General features: G+C 44.2%; 1 protein-coding gene across 3 annotated transcripts in view; it reads left to right on the forward strand.

The window, feature by feature from the left end:
* The first annotated feature begins 4343 nt into the window (after positions 1 to 4343).
* LOC140199219 (AP-1 complex subunit sigma-2) overlaps positions 4344 to 24367 on the forward strand; it is a 102814-nt gene continuing 82790 nt past the window's right edge. For all 3 annotated transcript variants that reach the window (XM_072260913.1, XM_072260914.1, XM_072260915.1), the window contains exon 1: positions 4344 to 4451. The gene's annotated coding sequence lies outside the window, so the exon portion shown is untranslated. The remainder of the gene's footprint in view (positions 4452 to 24367) is intronic.

A 24367-nucleotide genomic window follows, 5' to 3' on the forward strand; every position in this document is an offset into this window, starting at 1 on the left:
CCCACCATATTATTACACTAAAATATACACCATTACCTGGAATATTCCAATGAGGAACATGTTGCCGGGGAAAGCAACATATGAAAGCAACCTTTAGGAGATATTTAGACAGGCACATGAGCAAGCAGGGATCAGAAAGATATGTATTCTTTACAGGAAGATGGGATTATAGAAGATTGGCATCATAGTTGGCACAGGCATGGTTGGCCCATGGACCTGGTCCTGTGCTGTACCAGGACCAGATTATGATCTCTGTGACCTACGCGTTATGATTTATATTCACCCATCCCCTTCAGTAATGTTATGAGGATGCCTTGTGGTATTCTTAACCCTTAACCTTGATACCAGAGGCAATATATCATCCTGGGATAATGTTTACCATCACAGAAACCCACCTTCCCATCCAACTATAGAATCACTTCTAACCTATAGTCTCATCATTTTGAACGACTGTAATACCCAAGGGGACTCCAAACTGAATTAACAAAAAAAAAGCACAGTGCCATCATTGCTCTCCTGAACTACATGTTTGCACTTTTTCAACCTCCGTTTCACTCCCCACATTAAATCTGAATCTCCTGAAACCTACCCACAAAACACTCCACCTCAAGTGCTCTGGCATGCCTATTTATTTCATTAAGGCCTCTTCTCTCTACAGCATCGATTCCTCTATTTACCAAAATCCGAGTTTTATGCACTTCACTCTATGGAACCCGACTCCACCACCTTCTCTCCGTAGATGTTGCCTGACTCACCTATGCATATTTCCAAATTAATTGGTTCCTCAAGGTTGTTATAGTCAACAGTGGTAATGGGGACAAGCTCCCACTACCTATTAAATGCTCCAAATGGCATGTACCTCTGACAACCAGTCCAGTTCCTGACCTTCACATGTGGCTTAGCTACTAAGCCTGATGGAATAACTAAGCCGTGGTTGATAGGAGAAGGAAAACTCTGATCTCAGAACTCTGTTGCCTTGTGGTTACACCCACTCATGGCTTTGGGAGAAACCCCCAAGGGAAAAGTCTGGAGCTGGAGTCCCTAAAGCAGTCCTACATTGAATTCAATGCTGACTGTCAACTCCTGCAACACTGCTGGTATCCAACTGTATCAGTCTCTGCCATTCCTTTGGGTTCATCAGATGCATGGCGAGGGGGAGCTTGCTACACGGGCACCAGCTTGGTCTCCATGCCATTCTGCTCAGGTTTGCGTATCTAGGCAGCTGGGATGCAATATCCATGGTTAACTCTAACCAATGAAGGCCTCGACAATATTTAGTGAAATATTCTGGGGAACTGGAGGTAAAAAAGGACAGTAAATGCTCAGCAGCTCAGGCAGCAGCTGTGGAGATGGAGAATTGGCCATTACTCACAAGTGAAAGAGGCAAGTCATAATGATTATTCACATATATCAGGATACAGTTAAAAGCTTTTGTTGTATACCAACCAATCAGATTATTCTGTACATATATATCTCAGTAATAAAAAGGCAATCAGCATCCAGAATGCAGTACTACAGTTAAAACGTTCAATTCCGCTAGATAAATAAAGTGCAAGTACAAGAGGTAACGAGAATTAAACGTTTATCTGTCCTTTCAAAAATCTGATCCAGTGCCGAAACCATCCTTGAACCTGGCAGTACCTGTTTTCTGTCAGCAGTCAGGGGAGAAGACAGAATGACTGGGCTGGGAGGGGTACTTGATTATAAGATCAAAAGACATAGGAGCAGAATGAGGCCATTCAGGCCATCGACTCTACTCTGCCATTCCACCATGGCTGATCCCCGATCCCACTCAACCCCATACACCTGTCTTCTCACCATATCCTTTGATGCTCTGACCAATCAGGAAACTATCAAATTCTACTTTAAATATTCCCACAGACTTGGCCTCCACCACAGTCTGTAGCACAGCATTCCACAGATTCACTACTCTCTGACTAAAAAAAAACTCCTTACTTCTGATCTAAAAGATCACCCCTCAATTTTGAGGCTGTGCCCTCTGGTTCTAGATACTCCCACCAGAGGAAGCACCCTCTCCACATCCACCCGATCTAGTCCTTTCAACATTCAGTAGGTTTCAATGAGATCCCCACTGGAATTCTTCTAAATTCCAGAGAGCACAGGCCCAAAGCTGACAAATACTCCTCATATGTTAACACCTTCATTTCAAGAATCATCCTGATGAATGTTCTCTGGACGCTCTCCAACAGCAACACGTCCTTTCTGAGATATGGGGCCCAAAACTGTTAACAACACTCCAGGTGCAGCCTGACCAGTCTCTTATAAAACTTCAACATTATATCTGCTTTTATGTTCTATTCCTTTTGAAATGAATGCCAACATTGCATTTGCCTTCTTTACCACAGACTCAACCTGTGAATTGACCTTCAGGGAGTCTTGCACAAGGACTAAGTCCCTCTGCACCTCTGATGTTTGAACCTTCTCCCCATTTAGATAATAGTCCGCACTATTGTTCCTTTTACCAAAATGTATTATCATACATTTCCCAACACTATATTCCATCTGCCACTTTTTTGCCCATTCTTCCAATTTGTCTAAGGCCTGTTGCATTCGCATTGCTTCCTCAGCACTAGCTACCCCTCCACCTATCTTCGTATTATCCATAAACTTTGCCACAAATCCATCAATTCCATGATCCAAATCATTGACAAACAACGTGAAAAGTAGCAGTCTTAATACTGACCCCTGAGGAACACTGACGGATTATAGTAGCTGAAAGCGGGAAATGCAGAATCGACAGAGCAACACACACAAAATGCTGGAGGAACTCAGCAGGTCGGGCAGCATCCATGGAAACGAACAGTCAACGTTTCGGGCCGAGACCCTTCATCAGGACTGAAGAGGGAAGGAGCAGGGGCCCAATAAAGAAGGTGGGAAGGAGAAGGCTGGTAGCTGCCAGGTGAAAAACCAGTAAGGGGAAAGATAAAGGGGTGGGGGAGGGGAAGCAGGGAAGGGATAGGCAGGAAAGGTGAAGGAGGAATAGGGGAAAGCACAATGGGTAGTAGAAGGAGGCGGAACTATGAGGGAGGTGATAGGCAGCTGGAGGAGGGGCAGAGTGAAACTGGGATGGGGAGGGAATTACCCGAAGTTGGAGAATTCAACGTTCATGCCAAGGGGCTGGAGACTACCGAGATGGTATATGAGGTGTTACTCCTCCAACTTGAGATTGGCTTCATCATGGCAGTAGAGGAGGCCATGTATGGACATATCCAAATGGGAATGTGAAGCAGAGTTGAAGTGGGCGGCAACCGGGAGATCCTGTCTGTTGTGGCGGAGCGGAGGTGCTCGACAAAGCGGTCCCCCAATCTGCGTCGGGTTTCACCGACTTAGAGGAGGCCGCACCGGGAGCAGCGGATGCAATATAAGACCCCAACAGATTCATAAGTGAAGCGTTGCCTCACCTGGAAGGACTGTTTGGGGCCCTGAATGGTGGTGAGATAGGAGGTGTAGCTCTTACACTTGCAGGGATAAGTGCTGGGTGGGAGATGTGGATCAGGGAGTCGCGGAGGGAACGATCCCTGTGGAAAGCAGAGAGGGGTAGAGAGGGAAAGATGTGCTTAGTGGTGGGGTCCTGTTGAAGGTGGTGGAAGTTGCAGAAGATAATGTGCTGGATCCGGAGGCTGGTGGGCTGGTAGGTGAGGACAAGGGGAACTCTGTCCCTGTTGTGGTGACGGGAGGATGGGATGAGGGCCAAAGTGCGGGAAATGGAGGAGAAATGATGTGAGGACATCATTTATATCGGCAGAAGGGAAACCACGATCCTTAAAGAAAGAGGAAATTAAATTAAATTAACCCCTCCCCGTCTCCATTAAATAGAACGGAAAGCCTCATCCTGGGAGCAGATGCAGCGGAGACGGAGGAACTGGGAATAGGGAATGGCATTTTTGCATGTGGCAGGGTGGGAAGAGGTATAGTCGAGGTAGTTACGAGAGTCAGTGGGCTTGTAGAAGATGTCAGTGGACAGTCTGTCTCCAGAGATCAACATGGGATCTGACAGGATTCAACAGGGGAGAGGCTAGTTTGATGTATTAACAGGTGTGAAGCAGAAACTCCCCTCCAACAGCTGCTTTCGACATCAGAATGCTGCTCAAACTCTTGCAAGACCGTTGACCATTCGGCTCATGGATCGAAACTAGCCCGACACATCCCAGCCCCGATTATCCACAGACCACGTGAGCGGCTATGGCACCGCCCCCTCCGCAGCATATGACCAATCATGCTCCTTCTCCGACTCGCCAAGAATTCAATCAACTCCAACCTTCGTGTGACACTGACGGGTATCCACCCCAACCAATCATAGTGCGGAATGCTGCCGGTTGTCCAATTGATCCAATGAGATGAAGGAATACGGAAGCGTAGGCTGTTCTGTTACGGGCAGACGGAGGAGTACCGTCGGTTGAGGGGTGATTGTGGGAGAAACTCTTTGTGAGGTAAATCGGTTGGTTGTGGCTGACAACTCTCGCTGCTGAACTGAGCGCGTCGTGTGGAGGGCTGTCTAGGTGTCTTCCTGGCTGAGTCGTGAGTTGGGACTAGGCCCCAGATTGGTGGCCGTTGAGGGAGCAGCTGAAATCTCATGGCCTCCATTGGTGGTACACTGAGGGGAGGGGAGCGGCGTGTCGTAGTTTGTCATGGGCTGGGCATCAGCGGGGGGACTTGTTTCACTGGTATCAGCCCAGCTTAATTTGAGGGGCCTCGGGTCCCGGAACGTGTGTGTGAGAGATCCGGGAACCTATGGCTGCCCTGCCCTTTGTCCTGATGTTGAATTATACAGATCAGTGATAATTAGTCGGATTCTGATTAAGCTATATTTCCATAGCCTTGTTGCTATTGTAGCAAGTGGAGTTGTTTATCTAGTTGAGTTTCCACCGTTGAATGTCAGAAGCATTTGCGAACTTCATGGCTCTTCTTTTCATGTCTTGATTGTAAGCTTGTTGACATGTGCCTGACAGACTTTCTGGGAGGTAAATACACACAGTTCTCTTTTTATCTAATTATTTTGAATTATAAACAGGCTGAAGCCACAAGAGACTCTCTTGCATTCTCAAGCAACAAGGTGTTGGAAGAGCTGTGGATCTGGCGGGAGGGAACTTAACAGCTGGACATTTTGTGTTGAGTTTCTGGACAGAAGGGAGATGGCCAGTATAAAGAAGAGAAATAACGGAGCAAGAGTGACCAAGTGATAAGTGGATCCCTTCTGTTGTTTCCACTTTTCCCTCCTTTATCTGCCTATCACACCTCACATATCACCTATTCCTTGCTAGCTCTTGATTGAGTTTTTGACAAGGTGATGAGAGATGGATGAAGCTAGAGCAGTCAGTGTTCTCTATATTGATTTTATTAAGGTGCTTGACAAAGTCTGTCATAAGAGGCTGATCCAGAAGATGAGAATGCATGAGGTCTGTGGTGAATTGGCTGTTTGGATTTGGAACTGGCTTGCGCATAGAAGACAGGGAAATGGTCAAATGGTTACTTGAGCTGAGATCTGTAATTAATGGTGTTCTGCAAGGATCTGTGCTGGAACCTCTGTTTGTAATGCATATAAATTACCTGGATGAAAATGTAAATTGATAAGTAAGTTTGTGCATGATACCAAGATTTGTGGAATTGTGGATAGTTTAGAAGTCTGGCAAAGAATACAGCACAATACAGATCAGTTGCAGATATGGACAGAAAAATGGCAGATGGCGTTTAACCCGTATAAATGTGAGGTGTCGCACTTGGTAAAGCAAATGCAAGGAGACAATACATTGTTAAGGGCAAGACCTTTAACAGTGTTGCTAAGTAGAGAGATCTTGGGATCCAAGTTCATAGCTCTTTGAAAGTGGCTACACAAGTCAATAACGTGGTTACGAAGGCCTATGGAATGCTTGCTTTTATTAGTCAAGGCATTGAGTTCTAAAGTCAGGAGGTTATGTTGCAACTTTATAAAACTCTGGTTCGGTCACCTCTAGTGTATGTACAAGTCGAGTTGCCCACGATAGGAAGGATGTTGAGGCTCTGGAGAGGGTGCAGAAGAGGCTCACCAGGTTGCAGCCTGGTTTAGAGGGCATGTGCTGTTATATTCATACTTTATTGATCCCGGGGAAAATTGGTTTTCATTACAGTTGCACCATAAATAATTAAATAGTATTAAAACCATAAATAGTTAAATAGTAATATGTAAATTATGCCAGGAAATAAGTCCAGGACCAGCCTATTGGCTTAGGGTGTCTGACCCTCCAAGGGAGGAGTTGTAAAGTTTAATGGCCAAAGGCAGGAATGACTTCCTATGATGCTCTGTGTTGCATCTCGGTGGAATGAGTCTCTGGCTGAATGTTCTCCTGTGCCCAACCAGTACATTATGTAGTGGATGGGAGACATTGTCCAAGATGGCATGCAACTTGGACAGCATCCTCTTTTCAGACACCACCATCAGAGAGTCATGAGAGGCTGGGCAAATTTGGGTTGTTTTCTCTGGAGCAGCAGAGACTGAGGGGAGATGTGACAGATTTATAAGATTGAGAGGGGTAGATAGAATAGATGGGGTATAGCGTTTTCCCAGGTTAGGAAGTTATAATACCAGAGGGTTTACATTGAAGTGAGAGGGGGTAGGTTGAAAGGGGATGCGAGGAGTAAGTTTTTTACTCTGAGAATGGTGGATGCTTGGAATGTGCTCCCTGTCGGTGGTGGAGGCAAATGCATTAGAGGTTTTTAAGAGACATTTAGATAGGCACATGAAAATAAGGAGACGGAGAAATATGGACATTGTGTATGTAGGAGGGATTAGTTTTTGGGGTTTTTTGATTTACTTTTTAGGTGGTTTGGCACAGCATTGTGAGCTGAAAGGCCTGTTCCTGTGCTGTACTGAATTGAATTGGCTTTATTCACATACATGAGGGGTAAAGATCTTTACGTTATGTCTCCATCTAAATGTGCAGTCATAGTCATTTATAATAAATAGAACAGTCAGTGTAATATAGAGTACACTCAAGTCAGCATGAGTTCATCAGTCTCTTGGCCTGGTGGAAGAAGCTGTCCCGGAGCCTGTTGGTCCTGGCTTTTATGTTGCGGTACCACTTCCTGGATGGCAGCAGCTGGAATAGATTGTGGTTGGGGTGACACGGGTCCCCAATCATCCTGTGGGCCTTTTTTACACACCTGTCTTTGTAAATGTCCTGAATCATGGGAAGTTCACAACTGCAGATGTGCTGGGCTGTCTGCCCCACTCTCTGCAGAGTTCTGCAATTGAGGGAAGTACAGTTCCCATACCAGGCAGTGATGCAGCCAGTCAGGATGCTCTCAATTGTGTCCCTGTAGAAAGTTCTTAGGTTTTGGGGGCCCATACCAAACTTCCACAACCGTCTGAGCTGACAGAGGTGTTCCCTCACTGGCTATTTTCCTTCTGTCTTTTAGTTGAGATGAAGTGTCTCAAGCTGAAATATCAACTGTCCATTTCCCTCCACAGATGCTTCTGTCATCTTGGTGTTGCATGAAGGGTGTTAGTTATTTCTGGTACAGGTGTCCCCCGCTTTTCGAACGTTTGCTTTATGGAACTTCACTGTTATGAAAGACCTACATTAGTTACCTGTTTTCGCTAACAGAAGGTGTTTACACTGTTAGAAAAAAAGGCAGCGCGCAAAAAAAAAGCAGCGTGCGCCCCAAGCAGCCGCTCTCCCCCTGATTCGGAACGGCATTCTCACCGGCATTGCTTAAACACGTGCCTGTGAGCAGCCGTTAGCAAGATAAGTTCTAAGGTATCGGGTGAAAGAGCTCGTAAGTGTGTTACGCTTAGTGTAAAACTAGAGATAATTAAGCGTTTCGATCGTGGTGAGCAAAGTAAGGACAACGTGAGTTTGGCTTGTGGAAGTTGACGAAGATGATGTTGAAGAGGTTTTGGCATCTCATGACCAAGAACTGATAGATGAAGAGCTGATGCAGTTGGAAGAGGAAAGGATAACAATCAAAACCAAATGCAGTAGCGAATGAACCGAAAGTGAAGTCGTCCAGGAACTGAACGTGAAGCAGCTGCGTGAGATTTTCGCTGCAATGATAAAGTATGATTTTAATTTTGAAAGGGTACATCAGTTTAGGATATATTTGCAGGATGGTTTGAGTGCTTACAAAGAACTGTATGATCTAAAAATGCGCGAGGCTAAGCAGTCAAGCAAGCCTTCCACATCAGCCACAGCAGACGACGAACCTCGACCTTCGACATTGAGGCAGGCAAACAAAGAAGAAGATGACCTGCCTGCCCTGATGGAAACAGATGACATTCCGGTCTCCCACCACCCCAACCCCTGGGCCGTGGACAGATACTAAGTCGCCAAGAATGAAGCGGTGGCCGGGACGCACCCAGCACATCTTTAAGAAAAAAAGCCAAAATAAACAAGCTAATTAATTAGGTGCCGCCTGGCACGTAAATGTCGGCCCAGATCAGAGGCGACACAATCGGCAATCGCCTCTGATCTGGGCCAACATTTGCGTGCCAGGTGGCACCTAATTAATTAGCTTGTTTATTTCGGCTTTTTTCTTAAAGCTGTGTTGGGTGTGTCCCGGCTCCCGCTGATTCTCTGTGGTAATGTATCGGTCCGCAGCCCGGGGGTTGGGGTGGTGGGACACTGGGGTGTTATCTCATCATCGTCTGTTTCCATCAGGGCAGGCAGGTCATCTTCTTCTATGTCTGCCTGCCTTGATGTCAAAGGTCGAGGTTCATCATCTGCTGTGGCTGATGTGGAAGGCTTGAAAAACAACAATATGCTTGCCTGCTTAGCCTTGCGCATTTTTCTATCATACAGTTCTTTGTAAGCACTCAAACCATCTTGCAAATATGCCCTAAACCTACGTACCCTTTCAAAATTAAAGTCGTACTTTTCTGCAATCAATGCAGCGAAAATCTCATGCAGTTGCTTCACGTTGTGTTCCTGGACAACTTCACCTTTGGTCTGTTTGCTACTGCATTTGGTTTTGATTGTTATCCTCTCCTCTTCCAATTGCATCAGCTCTTCACCTATCAGTTCTTGGTCATGGGATGCCAAAACCTCTTCAACATTATCTTCGTCAACCTCCACAAGCCAAACTCACTTTGTCCTTACTTCGTTCACCACGATCGAAAAACTTAATTATGTCTAGTTTTAAGCTAAGTGTAACACCCTTATGAGCTCTTTCAGGCTTTCCTGATACGTTAGAACTCATATTGCTAACGGCTGCTCACAGGCACGTGCTTAAGCAATGCCGGCTAGATTGCAGTTCCGGGGGAGGAGCTTGGCTGTTCGGGTCGCGCGCTGCCTTTTTTCATATCAGTAAAAACACCTTCTGTTAGCGAAAACAGGTAACTAATGTAAGTCTTTCGTAACAGCGAGGTTTCATAAGGCGAACGTTCGAAAAGCGGGGGACACCTGTACTGGGCTGTCAAATGCTTGGCTCAGATGTGGGGTCTTGACTTGAAATGTTGACCATCGGTTTCCTTCCACCGGTCCTGTACTGTTAGACCTGTTGGGTACCGTCAGTAGCTTTTTGCTCTTAGTTTGTCAGTTGTCTGTGGATTATTGTGAACTAAACAAATAGGTTGTCTTTGTGAATAAAGTTAGTTACATTTACTATTCTAAAAGAGTAAGTTGGTTTTTTTGTTTAAACAAAAATGGAGCTTTTTCTCCATTTTCTTCAGTTTTCTTGAGTTTCTTCACTCAATTTTCTTCAGTTGTATATTTTTCTGAATATGGCTGTATTGTCCATCCTTAATTGCCTTTGAAGGTGGTGAGGCAACTGCGTGAACCGTGGTGATCCTATAATAGTTGCCAAATTTTTTTCTGTGTGTTGTTTCTGGGTCTTGATGGCATTGGCTTCCAGTTCATTCCTTTGCCAGATACAGACTGTTAAGCAAAGTACTGGCCAGCCAGACACAGTAATACTGACAACACACAAAATGCTGGAAGAACTCAGCAGGCCAGGCAACACCTATGGGGGGAGAAAAGTACAGTCCACGTTTCGGGCTGAAACCCTTTGGCAGGACAGGAGAAAAGAAGGTGGCGGGATGGGAGAAAGAAACACCGGGTGATAGGTAAAACTTGGAGGGGGAGGGATTTAGTAAAGAGCTGGGAAGTTGATTGGTGAAAGAGACAGAAGGCCATGGAAGAAGGGAAAAGGAGGGAGAAGCCCCAGAGTGGGTGATGGTCAGACAAGGAGATGGGAAATGGTGAAGGAATGGGGGGGATGGTGGGGGAGGCATTACCAGAAGTTTGAGAAATTGATGTTTATGCCATCAGATTGTATTTAAAATTTGTTTCTCGCTTCTTAAATGGATGTCCTATTGTTTTTGATGACCTCATCATTGGTAAAAGTTTTTCTCAACTCTATCTATGCCTCTTATCTTGTATTCTTCTATCAGATTATCCCTCAACCATCTCCACTTAGGGAAAACAAGCCCAGCCTATCCAGTGTGTCTCCATTATGCATGTCTTCCAATCCAGGTGAACCTCCTCTGCACTTGCAATCATGACCTTCCTACTGTGCAACGCTGTGTTCTATCTGTGTTTTGTGAAGTTGTAACATACTAATTAACTGTTATTTTCAATATGCCAACTAATGAAGGCATGTGCCATTTGACCTATGGTGCACTTTTTGGAAACTTTGCCTTTGAACTTTAATATGTCTCTGTTTAATGATATTCCTTAGTGTTCGACTTTGCCACGTATGTAGACCCCTATTTGACTTATCAATTTATTTGTTGATTTAAATTCCGCCTGCTAACACTCTGCCCAACTTTCCATCCGATTGATAGCCTGTCGTTGCCTTTGACAATCTTCCTTGCTATTCACAACAATTTTAATGGGCAGACTTGTGTGTTTACATCCAAGTTATTAACATATCTGAAGTGCTATACACTACTGGTCAGTCTTTCCATCCAGGGTCAGACTTTAGGCAGGGCTAGGCTGGGCTGCAGACCAGGAGCCAGAGCTGCAGAGGGGCCCAAAATATGTAGCTATCATCATGGCGGACAAAAAAAAATACGAGAGTGGAGCACAGAAAAGAAAAAAGAAACAAGAAAAAGAGGACCATGAGAAAGAAGCATTTAAAAAGTCATTGAAATTGACAGAATTTTTTAAACCTGTTCTCGATGATGCAGCAGTACTATCGCTCTTGTCACAGTCTGAGACCAGTGGACAAATGGAGACTTGTTCAACAGCTAGTGCTAGCACCAGCGTTAGCACAGGACCACCGTCCTTGCCACAGTTAGCAGCTAACGTTGAAGAGGCAGAGAGCATGACCTTGGGATTCCTGACCACAGAGGCCTCTGACCAACCAGGTCAGGCCGCCATTAATGTTAACGTTACCGCTACTGAGGATCCTTATAGCACTGATCCTGCTTGCTGGGGAAAGGAAACGTTAGATGATTCAGTCCGAGCATACTGGGCTAAGAAAGGGCCGGAGTGCTGCCAGAATAAGGATGTGTATATCAAAGCTTTGGAACGAGTATACATACAGCAGAGACGTTTTTTCTCCAAATTTCACTTCAAACGCAAGCTTGTAAATGGTGAGTACATATCAAGGCAATGGCTCTTATATTCCCCTTCCACCAGCTGTGTGTTTTGTTTTGCATGCTGCATCTTCAGTGATGGTAACTGTCAGTCCATCTTCGAAACTGGCTTTTGCGACTGGAAACATGCCGCTGAGCGCATGGGAGAGCATGAAAATAGCGAACACCACAGGAAATCGATACTGACCTATGTTACACTAGCGTCTGAGAGCGGAAGAATAGATACAGAACTGCAAAAACAGTTCGAATCAGAGTATGTCTACTGGACGAAGTCTGACATATTGAGAAGAGTGGTGGCGGTTGTGAAGTTTTTGGTCGAGAGGGAACTGGCTATCTGAGGTTCCAGTGACATATTTGGCAGGCCTGATAATGGCAACTACATGGGCATTCAAGAGGTAATAAGTTAGTTTGACCCATTTTTGAAGGCGCATATACAGAAATTTGGAAATGCAGGATCAGGTACCCCTTCATATCTTTCACCTAAAACATGTGAGGAGTTTCTTGAGCTCATGAGCGATCGAGTTCTGTCAGAGATCATCAGTGAAGTCAAAATGGCCAAATACTTTTCTATTAGCATCGATTCAAGCACAGATGTTGCACACGTAGATCAGCTCACATTCATTTTACATTATGTGTCAACTGATGGAAACATTCAGGAGTGATTCTTACGATTTTTACCCGTTGAGAGCCACACAGGGGAGGCTTTATGTGAGTCTGCGCTCAAAGTTTTGGGAGAGATGAATATTGACGTAAGCAACTGCAGGGGGCAGTGCTATGACAATGCTGCAAATAAGGCCGGTGCATACAAAGGCTTACAATCTTGCATCAAGGAAATCAATCCACTTGCTGAGTGGGTTCCATGTGCAGCGCACACATTGAATCTCATTGGAATCAACAGTGTCAACTGTTGTGTTGAAACAGATGATTTTTTTCAGCTTCGTGCAGAAAGTGTTCAACTTCTGCTCCAAGTCAACTTCTAGGTAGAAGGTGGTGACCGCAGGACTTCATCTAATGTGAACAAACGCATTGAAACTCTGAAGTCTCTCTCTAATGCTAGATGGGCTGCACATGCAGAAGCCACACAGGCATTGTGCCAATATTCAAGAGTTGTTAAAGAGCATTGTAGATGACATTAATCAGAATGTGGCAACTAGAAATGAAGCAAGGTCTCTATACAAAAAAATGGACAAGCTTGAGACAGCTTTTCTGAGCAAATTGTGGCATTGCATTCTTCAGTGCTTTGAAAGTGCAAGTGTTGCATTGCAAGTTGTAAATCTAGACCTGTAATGCGGTGGATTTGATGAGATCACTACGGGGATACATAGCAAGCTTTCGTGATCAATTTGATGCTTTTGAGACCCAAGCTAAAACAATGTCTCCAACAGTCTCACAAGTGTACAAAGAAGCCACCCAATGAAAAAGAAAACGTAAAGCCATAACATTTGATGTTGGCTTGTCAGCCAGAGAAAAATTCTCAGCTACTGTTTTTTTTGGTCGTGATTACTTGCAGATTTACATCATATCATGACCTTAACAGCACATTTGGCATCCTAAACAATATCCCTTCTCTGTCTGTACAAGATCTGCGCAAGAGAGCATCTGATCTCCAAAGCAGATATTCAGCTGACCTGGACTTGGACTTTGTGGAGGAGGTTGTCCATTTCAGGGAAGTTGTAAGTGGCAAAGATATTTCATCCGCAACAGAGCTTTTATGCTTCCTCAGAGAGAAAAAAAACCTTGCAGGTCATCTTCCCAAATGTAAGCATTGCTTTGAGGCTTTACCTGACTCTCCCTGTCACAAATGCAAGTGGTGAGCCATCTTTCTCCAAGCTCAAGCTAGTAAAGAATAGGCTCAGATCCACAAAGGGACAGGACAGGCTGAATCATCTTACTCTGATGTCACTTGAAACTGATCTTGTTCGGAAACTGGATTTTAGTGATCTGATCAAGGACTTTGCTACGAAGAAATCCAGAACTGGGCTTTAATTTCGAAAAACAAACATCTGACTTTGTAAATATCCAGGCTTGTGTGTCAGTGCTGTTTCTGTTTTCTTGGCAATAGGCTAACAGTTGACTGTTTACAAACCTAGTAAGTAATAAGTAGTCTTTACTCTGCAAACCACACAGCACAGCAATAAGTTAGTATGTGCTAGATCTCATTTTTCGAAAAGATTGTTGGAATATTGTCAAGTTTCCTAGTTTGCCATAGTGCCATCTTTCTTGGCCTTTTTGTCTCTCATTTTCATTTTACTTTCTCAGAACATACGGTTGAGGAAAAATACCTAGATAAAAATGCTTTGGCATTGTTAGAGAAATAAGGCCTATGGTATGTGCAGCAATAGCTAAGTAAAGATTTAAGATTGGGTACATCATACTTCGTCTCCCTCATAACTTTACTAAGACAACTAAGCCTAGGTCAATTTTTGAGTGCTTTAGATGCTGTCCTTCAATGTAAGAATCTGCATTACTTTCTGTCCTCCCTGTCAAGGCCTGTAAGTTTATAGCCTACGTATTGTACTAAACCAATGTCTTGGTCTACAGCTTTGATAGTTAGACCAATACGACCTTTGCTCTTTCCGTACAGCCCTGAAAGGAATCATTAAATATTCCCATTCAGGACTACAGCTGAAATCCACAGTTGCAGCCATGGGTACATCAGATGTTTAAAAATTGTTTCGACCCTCAAAATCTGTGTACCCTGGACTGCAGACATAGGTTGTGAATGTATTTTCCCTAAAGGGAAAAAGGAAATGTGGAAAATGTGCTGGGTTGCAAATAAGATTGAAATGCAAGACCCCCACTTCCTACCATCTTGCTAATGAAAATAGTCTCTGGAAAATAAAATTTGAGACCTTGAAGCAACATTGCAGTACCAGAGGGACATCAGGAGCTGTTGTGTACTTTTCTTCACAGAAATTTTTCGTCTCTACGAGCCCTTGGTATTACAGGAAAGATTCCAGCATGGATAAAACAGTGGCTGGTTGGCAAGAGGCAAAGAGTGGGAATAAAAGGATCCTTTTCTGTCTGGCTGCTGGTGACTAGTGTGTTAGGACTGATTCTTTTTATGTTAAGTGCCAATGATTTGGATGATGGCATTGATGGCTTTGTTGCAGTTTGCAGACTATATGAAGATGGGTGGAAGGGCAGGTAGTTTTGAAGTAGAGGCTACAGAAGGACTTAGACAGATTAGAAAAATGGGCAAAGAAATGGCAGATGGAATACAGTGTTGGGAAGTGTATGGTCATGCACTTTGGTAGAAGAAAGGAAAATGACTGTTTTCTAAATGGAGAGAAATACAAAAACTGAAGTACAAAGGCCAGGATTCCCTAAAGGTTAATTTGCAAGTTGAGTCTGGTGAGGAAGGCAAATGCAATGATAACATTTATTTAAGTAAAACTAGAATATAAAAGCAAAGATGTAATGTTGAAACTTTATAAAGCAATGGTGACACCTCACTGGGTGTATTGAGAGCAGGTTTGGGCCCCTTATATTAGAATGTGTTGAAACTGAAGAAGGTTCAAAGATTCACAAAAACTATTCTGGGATTGAAAGGCTCTTTGCCTGTATTCACTGGAATTAAGAATAATGAGGGGTGACCTAATTGAAATCTATCAAATGGTGAAAGCCCTTGATAGAGTGGGTGTGGGGAGGATGTTTCCTGTGGTGGGAGAGTCTAAGATGAGGCCACAGCCTCAGAATAGAGGGGCGTCCTTTTAGAATGGAGTTGAGGAGGAATTTCTTTAGCCAGAGAGTAGGGAGCACGTGGCCAAATGGTTAAGGCATTGGACTAGCGACCTGAAGGTCGTGAGTTCGAGCCTCAGCCGAGGGAACGTGTTGTGTCCTTGAGTAAGGCACTTAATCACACATTGCTCTGCGACAACACTGGTGCCAAGCTGTATGGGTCCTAATGCCCTTCCCTTGGGCAACATTGGTGTCGTGGAGAGGGGAGACTTGCAGCATGGGCAACTGCTGGTCTTCCATACAACCTTGCCCAGGCTTGCGCGCTGGAGAGTGAAGATTTTCCAGGCGCAGGTCCATGGTCTGGCAAGACTAACGGATGCCTTAAAAGTGAATCTGTAGAATTCTTTGCTACAGACAACTATGGAGGTCCAGCCTTTATGTATATTTAAGGCAGAGGCTGATAGATTCTTTATTGGTCAGGACATGAAGGGATATGGGGCGAATGCAGGAGTTTGGGTCTGAGGAAAATTGGATCAGCCTTGATGAAATGGCAGAGCAGACTTGATGGGCCAATTGCTCCAATTCTGCTCCTATATTTTGTAGTCTTGTGGAAACTTGGCTCACCCCTCCCATTTCAGATGCAGCACTGGAGCCTGAGGGCTTCACCATCCACTATATGGACAGGACAGTGGAGTCTCTTAAAGGTAAAGGAGACAGTGTGCTTCACGATAAACTCATCATGGTGCACAGACGTAGTGATTTTGTCTCGATCCTGCTCACCCGACCTGGCAGTCAAGTGAATTCCATTTTGTCTTCTGGGGGAGTTTCCACCATTATCCTGGTAGGAGTGTACATTCTACCCCTGCCAATGTCAGGCAGGCACTGGAGGAACTGAACATGATGATCAGCAGTAACAAACACTGCACTCTGAAGCCTTTCCAATCCTTGCAGGGACTTTCAACCAGACAAGCTTGAAGTCTGACCAACTACCACCAGTGGAACTGGAGTAGCCAACGTACTTGACTACTGTTAAACCACCATCAAGAATGTTTACCGTGCCATTCTACACCTGCATTTGGACAAGTCTGATTACCTGGCTGTACTACTTCTCCCAGCATACAGCGAGAAACTGAGGACTGCAGTACCTGTGGTGAGGACGGTGAAAGTGTGGGCAAGGGAGGTGGAGGAGCATTTAAAGGACTGCTTTGAATCGGTGGACTGTACAATGTTCAGGAATTCATCTTTGAATCTGAATATGCCACATTTGTCACTGACTTCATTAGTACCTGTGTGGACGATTGTGTGCCTTCGAGAGCATAACGGATATACCCAAACTAAAAGCTGTGGATGAATAAGGAGATTTGCAGTCTGCAGGCTTGTGGCGTTCAAGACTAGTGATCCAGAACTAAACAAGAAGTCCAGGTACAAACTTATGAAAGATTCTTCTAAGAGTAAGAAGAAACAATTCTGATTGAAGTTGGAGACTGAATCACTTGCAAGTCAGCACTGACATAGTTTGCAGACCACTACTTTCTACAAGGCATAACCTAACATCATGAATGGCTATAATGCTTTACTCTCAGATAAGCTGAACACCTTTTGTGCATGCTTTGAAGGGAAGAATAAAACTACAACTGTACAAATTCCTACAGCATCTTGCAACCCTGCAATCTGTCTCAGGGGCTGACGTCAGAACAGCTTTCAAGTGGGTGAACCCTTGCAAGGCATTAGGCCCCAATGGTGTATTTGGTAGGGCACTGAAAACCTGTGCAAACTGGGAGTGTTAAAGGACATTTTCAACTTCTTTTTGCTGTCAGAGGTTCCCATCTGCTTCAAATCCTTCCAATGCCCAGGAAGAGCAGGGTAAGCTGCATGAACAACTATCAGCCAGTTGCACTGCCGTCACTGAAGTGCTTTGAGAGGTTGGTCATGACCAGTGTAAATACCTGTCTAAGCAAGGACCTGAACCTGCTGCAGTTTGCTGATGGGCAAAATAGGTTTACAGCAGATGCAATCTCACTGGCTCTCCGCTCTGCCTTTGACCACCCAAACAACAGTAATATGTACCTCTGACTGCTGTTTATTGATTACAACTCAATGTTCAACACAATACCTCAGTACTAATTAACAAGCTTCAAAACCTGGGCCTCTGTACCTCCCACTCCAGCTTGACTCCCTCATCAAGAGACCAGTCAGTGAGGATTGGAAATAACATGTCCTCGCTGACAATCAACACCAGGTTAAGCACACTCAAGGATGTGTGATTTTCCCACTGCTCTATTCTCTCTACACCCATTACTGTGTGGCTAGGCACAACTCAGATGCCATGGATATATTTTCTAATGACACAATTGTTGGCAGAATATCAGATGGTGCTGAGGTGATGTACAGGAGTGAGTTAAAGTAAATTTCTTATGGAAGTACATTTTTCAGCATGTACAACCCTGAGATTAATTTCCTTTTGTTAATAAAAGAAACAACAAAAAAACCAATCAATATTAATAAGTAAGCAATAAATATCGAGGACATGAAATATTGAGTTCTTGATGGCGAGAACAGAGGTTTTGGGAGCAGTTCAGTGTTGGTGTGAGTGAAGTTGCATGAAGTGAAGTTACTCCCTTAGGTTCAAGAGCCTGATAGTTGAACTGTTCCTGAACCTGGTGGCATGTGTCCTGAGGCTGCTGTACCTCCTTCCTCATGGCAGCAGTGAGAAGAGAACATGGCCTGGATACTGGAGGTCTCTGATGATGGATGCTGCTTTCCTGCGACAGCAGTCCACATTCAAGTCTGCTGTTGAAGTGCAGCAGCTCAGTGGCTTTAATTGTGGACTGGGCTGTATCCACGACTTTTCATAGACTTTTCCATTCCTAAGTATTGGTGTTTCCGTTCTAGGCTGTGGTGCGGCTAGTCACAGTATTCTCCACTGCACCAGAGATGTTTATCAAAGTTTTAGATGACATGCCGAATCTTGCAAACTTTTTAAAAGGTAGAGGTGCTTCTGTGCTTTCTTTATAATGGCACTTGCTTGCTGGACCTAGAAAACATCTTCTGAAATGATAACATCAAGGAATTTAAAGCTGCTGCCCCTTTCCACCTCTGATTCCCTGATGAGGACTGGCTCATGGACTTCTGGTTTTCTCCTGAAGTTGATAATCAGCTCCTTGGTCTTGATATTGAGTGAGTAGATGTGGCAACAGTCAGCCAAATTGTTCATCTCCTTCACCACCTTCGATTTGGCTAAGAACAGCAGTCTTGAATATGCCATTGGAGCTTTGCTTTTCCTCAGTCACAAGTATAAAGCGAGTGGAGCGGAGGGCTAAACATATAGCCATCAACACACGTGCACAAGGCTATTGTGGAGGAGATGTTGCCAATCCAGACTGACTGGGGTCTGCAAGTGAGGAGATCAAGGATCCAAGTGCACAAGGAGGTATTAAGGCCAATGTCTTAGAGCTTAGTTTTGAGGGGATAATTGTATTAAATGCCAAGCTGTAATTAACGGAAAGCATCCTGAAGCATCTTCACTGTCCAGATGTCCCAGGGTTAAGTGAAGAGCCAAAAAAAAAGGCATTTGCGGTTGACCTGTTGTGATGGTAGGCAAATTTCAGCAGTTTCAAGTCTCTCTTTGGGCGGAGTTGATGCTTTCATCACCAACCTCTCAAAGCATTCAGTCGATCTAAGTGTTACTGAATGATGGTCATTGGAGCAGGTTACCATGTGCTTCTTAAGCAAAGGTAATAATTGAAGCCTGCTTGAAAAAGGTGGGTACCTCACTCACTGCTGATGCAAGAGGCTAAAGATATCAGTGAATACTCCAGCTATTTGATCAGTACAGTCTTCAGTACTCGACCAGGTAGCGTGTCTGGGCCAGATGCTTTCTGTGGGTTCACCCTCCTGAAGAAGCTGTCACAGCAGCATGAGGGACTGAAATCACTGGGTCATTGGGGCTGTGGGAGTTCATGACGATGCCTCTGTGTTTTGATGGTCAAAGGGAGCCTTAAAGGCATCGAGCTCACCTGGGAGTGAAACATTGTCAGCTCACACTTGGTCATCACCATTCAACCAGTTGATGAACGCTGTCACAACCTTGCACTCAAGTATCTGTAAGACCAAGAAATTGATTGTGGATTTCAGGATGGTAAGGTCAAGGAAATACGCACCAGTCCACATTGAGGGATCAACAGTGGAAAGGGTGAACAATTTCAAATTCCTGGGTGACGGCATCTCTGTAGATCCATCCTGGGCCCAGCACATTGATGCAATTACTAAGAAAGCATGGCAGCAGCTGTATTTCATGAGGAGTTTGTGGAGATTTGGTGTCTCACCAAAGACTCAAGTTTTTACCGATGTACCATGGGGAGCATTCTAACTGGTTGCACCACCATCTTGTATGAAGGGGCCACTGCACAAGATTGGAAAAAGTTGCAGAAGGGTGCAACAGAGCCAGCTCCATCATAGGTTCTAGTCTCCTCAGCATTAAGGACATCTTCAAAAGACAGTACTCATCATGAAGGACCCAATATATGCCGCCTTCTCATTGCTGCCATCAGGAAGGAGGTACAGGAGCCTGGAGAGACCATCAATGTTTGAGGAACACCTTCCCCTCCACCATTGGGCAATGAATCAACGCATGATTACTACCTCAAACACGAGGAATTCTGCAGCTGCTGGAAATTCAAGCAACACACATCAAAGTTACTGCTGAATGCAGCAGGCCAGGCAGCATCTCTAGGAAGAGGTACAGTCGACGTTTCGGGCTGAGACCCTTCGTCAGGACTAACTGAAAGAAGAGCTAGTAAGAGATTTGAAAGGGGGAGGGGGAGATCCAAAATGATAGGAGAAGACAGGAGGGGGAGGGATGGAGCCAAGAGCTGGACAGTTGATTGGCAAAAGGGATATGAGAGGATCATGGGACAGGAGGCCCAGGGAGAAAGAAAAGGGAGAGGGAGGAAAACCCAGAGGATGGGCAAGGGGTATAGTGAGAGGGACAGAGGAAGAAAAAGGAGAGAGAGAAAAAGAATGTATAAAAATAAATAATGGATGGGGTATGAGGGGGAGGTGGGTCATGCCCCCCATCCCTCCCCACTGATCTCCCTCCTGGCACTTATCCGTGTAAGCGGAACAAGTGCTACACATGCCCTTACACTTCCTCCCTTACTACCATTCAGGGCCCCAGACAGTCCTTCCAGTTGAGGCGACACTTCACCTGTGAGTCGGCTGGGGTGATATACTGCGTCCGGTGCTCTCGACGTGGCCTTCTATATATTGGCGAGACCTGACGCAGACTGGGAGATCGTTTTGCTGAACACCTACGCTCTGTCCGCCAGAGAAAGCAGGAGCTCCCAGTGGCCACACATTTTAATTCCACGTCCCATTCCCATTCTGATATGTCTATCCACGGCCTCCTCTACTGTAAAGATGAAGCCACACTCAGGTTGGCGGAACAACACCTTATATTCCGTCTGGGTAGCCTCCAAACTGATGGCATGAACATTGACTTCTCAAACTTCTGCTAATGCCCCACCTCCCCCTTGTACCCCATCCGTTATTTATTTATATACACACATTCTTTTTCTTTTTCTTTCCCTTTCTCCCTCTGTCCCTCTCACTGTACCCCTTGCCCATCCTCTGGGTTTTTTTCCCCCTCTCCTTTTTCTTTCTCCCTAGGCCTCCCGTCCCATGATCCTCTCATATCCCTTTTGCCAATCAACTGTCCAGCTCTTGGCTCCACTCCTCCCCCTCCTGTCTTCTATCATTTTGGATCTCCCCCTCCCCCTCCACTTTCAAATCTCTTACTAGCTCTTCTTTCAGTTAGTCCTGATGAAGGGTCTCGGCCCGAAACGTCGACTGTACCTCTTCCTAGAGATGCTGCCTGGCCTGCTGCGTTCACCAGCAACTTTGAGATGATTACTACCTCACTTGCTTTCTTTTTGCACTACTTTTTAAATTTAATTTCTTAATATATTTCTTATTGTAATAAGAGTAGAGTTCAGGATCATCTACTTTTGAGTCTATGAACTTGACCATTCTTTTGGATATTGAGAAAGAATGTAATGCTTGAAATGTGGTCTGATTGTGTTGATTTAGTTTCTTATACTAGCTCCTTTGTAGAAAATGAAATGGTGTTATTTGGTGACTGAAGTCCTGTGAGAACTTCAAAGTTTCTGCTGTGAATTCTGATCCATTGTTTGTGATGCCATGTCTACTAAAATCACCTTCGACCATGCAGATGTTTGCCAACAAAAATGTTTTCAGATCTTTATCAGAAATGTTTGGGGGAAGAAAAATCATTGAATGCATCATTCCAGTTAGGTGAAACGCCTCTCATCTAAGTTTTATCCACGACTTGATGAGAAGGGGCATTTTCTATGCTTTCCTTTTCAGAAATTTAGAAGTCTTGTACAGCAACTTTGCAAATACTGCCTAATCTCCCTGTTCATCTTGGCAAATATGTGATTTTGCTTGTATTGCAAAGGCAATACTTATTCCCAGATGTGAGGATTAGTTGGATTACATCACCTTGCTGATACACTGGCATACATCAAAGATATGTCTTTAGCCCACTGCTGTACTCTCTATACCCATGACTGTATGGCTAGGCACTGCTCAAGTGCCATCTATAAGTTTGCTTTTTCTTGCAACTATATATCAATAGTAGGGGTATAGAGGGCTATGCTCCTGGTAGAGGTGGATGAGAGTAGGCAGTTTAAATTGTTTTAGCATGGACTAGGTGGGCTAAAGGGCCTATTTCTGTGTTGTATTTCTGAGTTTTTGTCTTATTCCTTAATACCGATGAGTTGTTCAAGGGGCAGGCTTGAATAATTTCATGTTTTCTGATTCAAAGCTGTGGAAGTTTCAACAAACTACAGCCAGTTCAATGATTCACCTAAATTATGCGGCCTACAAGCTTTTGCAATTAAGTTCGAAATCTCATAAGATGCAAGTAAACCTTTATCTTACCTGCTTTTTCACTAAACATTTGCTTTACTGTTGGTCTTGATTTAAAAATTATCAGGTAGTTTTTTTGAAGTAAATCAGTGTCGTGTTGGTCTTGTCCTTGTACACTGTCTCCAAGTTCTTCAGCTTACATGGCCGCATGCTTTCATTTGAAGATGTGGTCATACAAATTAGACATAGTGGTATCCTTTTGTCTGTGAGGATGGAATAAGATCATGGTTAAGATACTCAATGCATGTGTATGTATGTATATACAATGGCATGCAAAGGTTTGGGCACCCCTGGTCAAAATTTCTGTTACTGTGAATAGCTAAGCAAGTAAAAGATGAACTGATTTCCAAAAGGCAAAGTTAAAGATGACACATCTCTTTAATATTTTAAGCAAGAAAATTTTTATTTCCATCTTTTACAGTTTCAAAATAACAAAAAAGGAAAAGGGCTTGAAGCACACCCTGCATGGCAGTACTTAGTAACACCCTCTTTGGCAAGTATCACAGCTTATAAATGCTTTTTGTAGCCAGCTAAGAGTCTTTCAATTCTTGTTTGGGGGATTTTCGCTCATTCTTCCTTGCAAAAGGCTTCCAGTTCTGTGAGATTCTTGGGCCATCTTGCATGCGCTGCTCTTTTGAGGTCTAAATACAGATTCGATGATGTTTAGGTCAGATGATGTAAAGGCCATGGCAAAACCTTCAGCTTGCGCCTCTTGAGATAGTCCATTGTGGATTGAGGTGTGTTGAGGCTCATCATCCTGTTGTAGAAGCCATCCTCTTTTTCATCTTTGGCTTTTTTTTAAACAAAGTAAATGGCAGGATACTTGTGGAGGAGCAGAGGGATCTGAGGATACATGTCCACAGATCACTGAAAGTTGCCTCACAGGTAGATAGGGTAGTTAAGAAAGCTTATGGGGTGTTAGCTTTCATAAGTCGAGGGATAGAGTTTAAGAGTCGCGATGTAATGATGCAGTTCTATAAAACTCTGGTTAGACCACACTTGGGTACTGGGTCTAGTTCTGGTCGCCTCACTATCGAAAGGATGTGGAAGCATTGGAAAGGGTACAGAGGAGGTTTACCAGGATGCTGCCTGGTTTAGAGAGTATGGATTATGATCAGAAATTAAGGGAGCTAGGGCTTTACTCTTTGGAGAGAAGGAGGATGAGAGGAGACATGATAGAGGTATACAAGATATTAAGAGGAGTAGATAGGAGTGGATAGCCAGCGCCTCTTCCCCAGGGCACCACTGCTCAATACAAGTGGACATGGTTTTAAGATAAGGGGTGGGAAGTTCAAGGGGGATATTAGAGGAAGTTTTTTTAACTCAGAGTGGTTGGTGCGTGGAATACACTGCCTGAGTCAGTGGTAGAGACAGATACACTAGTGCAATTTAAGAGACTGCTAGACAGGTTCTATTTAAAAGGTTCAAAGGAACATCTAAACAAGCCTGATGCATTTTGGAAACAAGTCCTGTGGACTGATGAAGTTAAAATAGAACTTTTTGGCTGCTATGGGCAAAGGTATGTTTGGAGAAAAAAGGTTGCAGAATTTCATGTAAAGAACCCCTGTCCAACTGTTAAACATGGGGGTGGAGCGATCATGCTTTGGGCTTGTGTTGCAGCCAGTGGCACGGGGGACATTTACTGGTAGAGGGAAGAATGAATTCTATTAAATACCAGCAAATTCTGGAAGCAAACATCACACTGTCTGTAAAAAAGCTGAAGACACAATGGACTACCTCAAGAGACGCAAGCTGAAGGTTTTGCCATGGCCCTCACAGTGCCCCGACCTAAACATCATCGAGAATCTGTGGATAGACCTCAAGAGCAGTGCATGCAAGACGGCCCAAGAATATCACAGAACTAGAAGCCTTTTGCAAGGAAGAATGGGTGAAAATCCCTCAGACAAGAATTGAAAGACTCTTAGCTGGCTACAGAAAGCATTTACAAGCTGTGATACTTGCCAAAGGGGGTGTTACTAAGTACTGCCATGCAGGGTGCCCAAACTTTTGCTTTGGGCCCTTTTCCTTTTTGTTATTTTGAAACTGTAGAAGATGGAAATAAAAGTTTTCTTAAAATATTAAAGGAATGTGTCATCTTTAACTTTATGCCTTTTGTGCTTTTCAGAAATCAGTTCATCTTTTACTTAGCTATTGACAGTAAGAGAAATTTTGACCAGAGGTGCCCAGATATATGTATATGTGTGT

This window comes from Mobula birostris, chromosome 6 (assembly GCF_030028105.1).
Source record: "Mobula birostris isolate sMobBir1 chromosome 6, sMobBir1.hap1, whole genome shotgun sequence".
NCBI classification, from domain to species: domain Eukaryota; kingdom Metazoa; phylum Chordata; class Chondrichthyes; order Myliobatiformes; family Myliobatidae; genus Mobula; species Mobula birostris.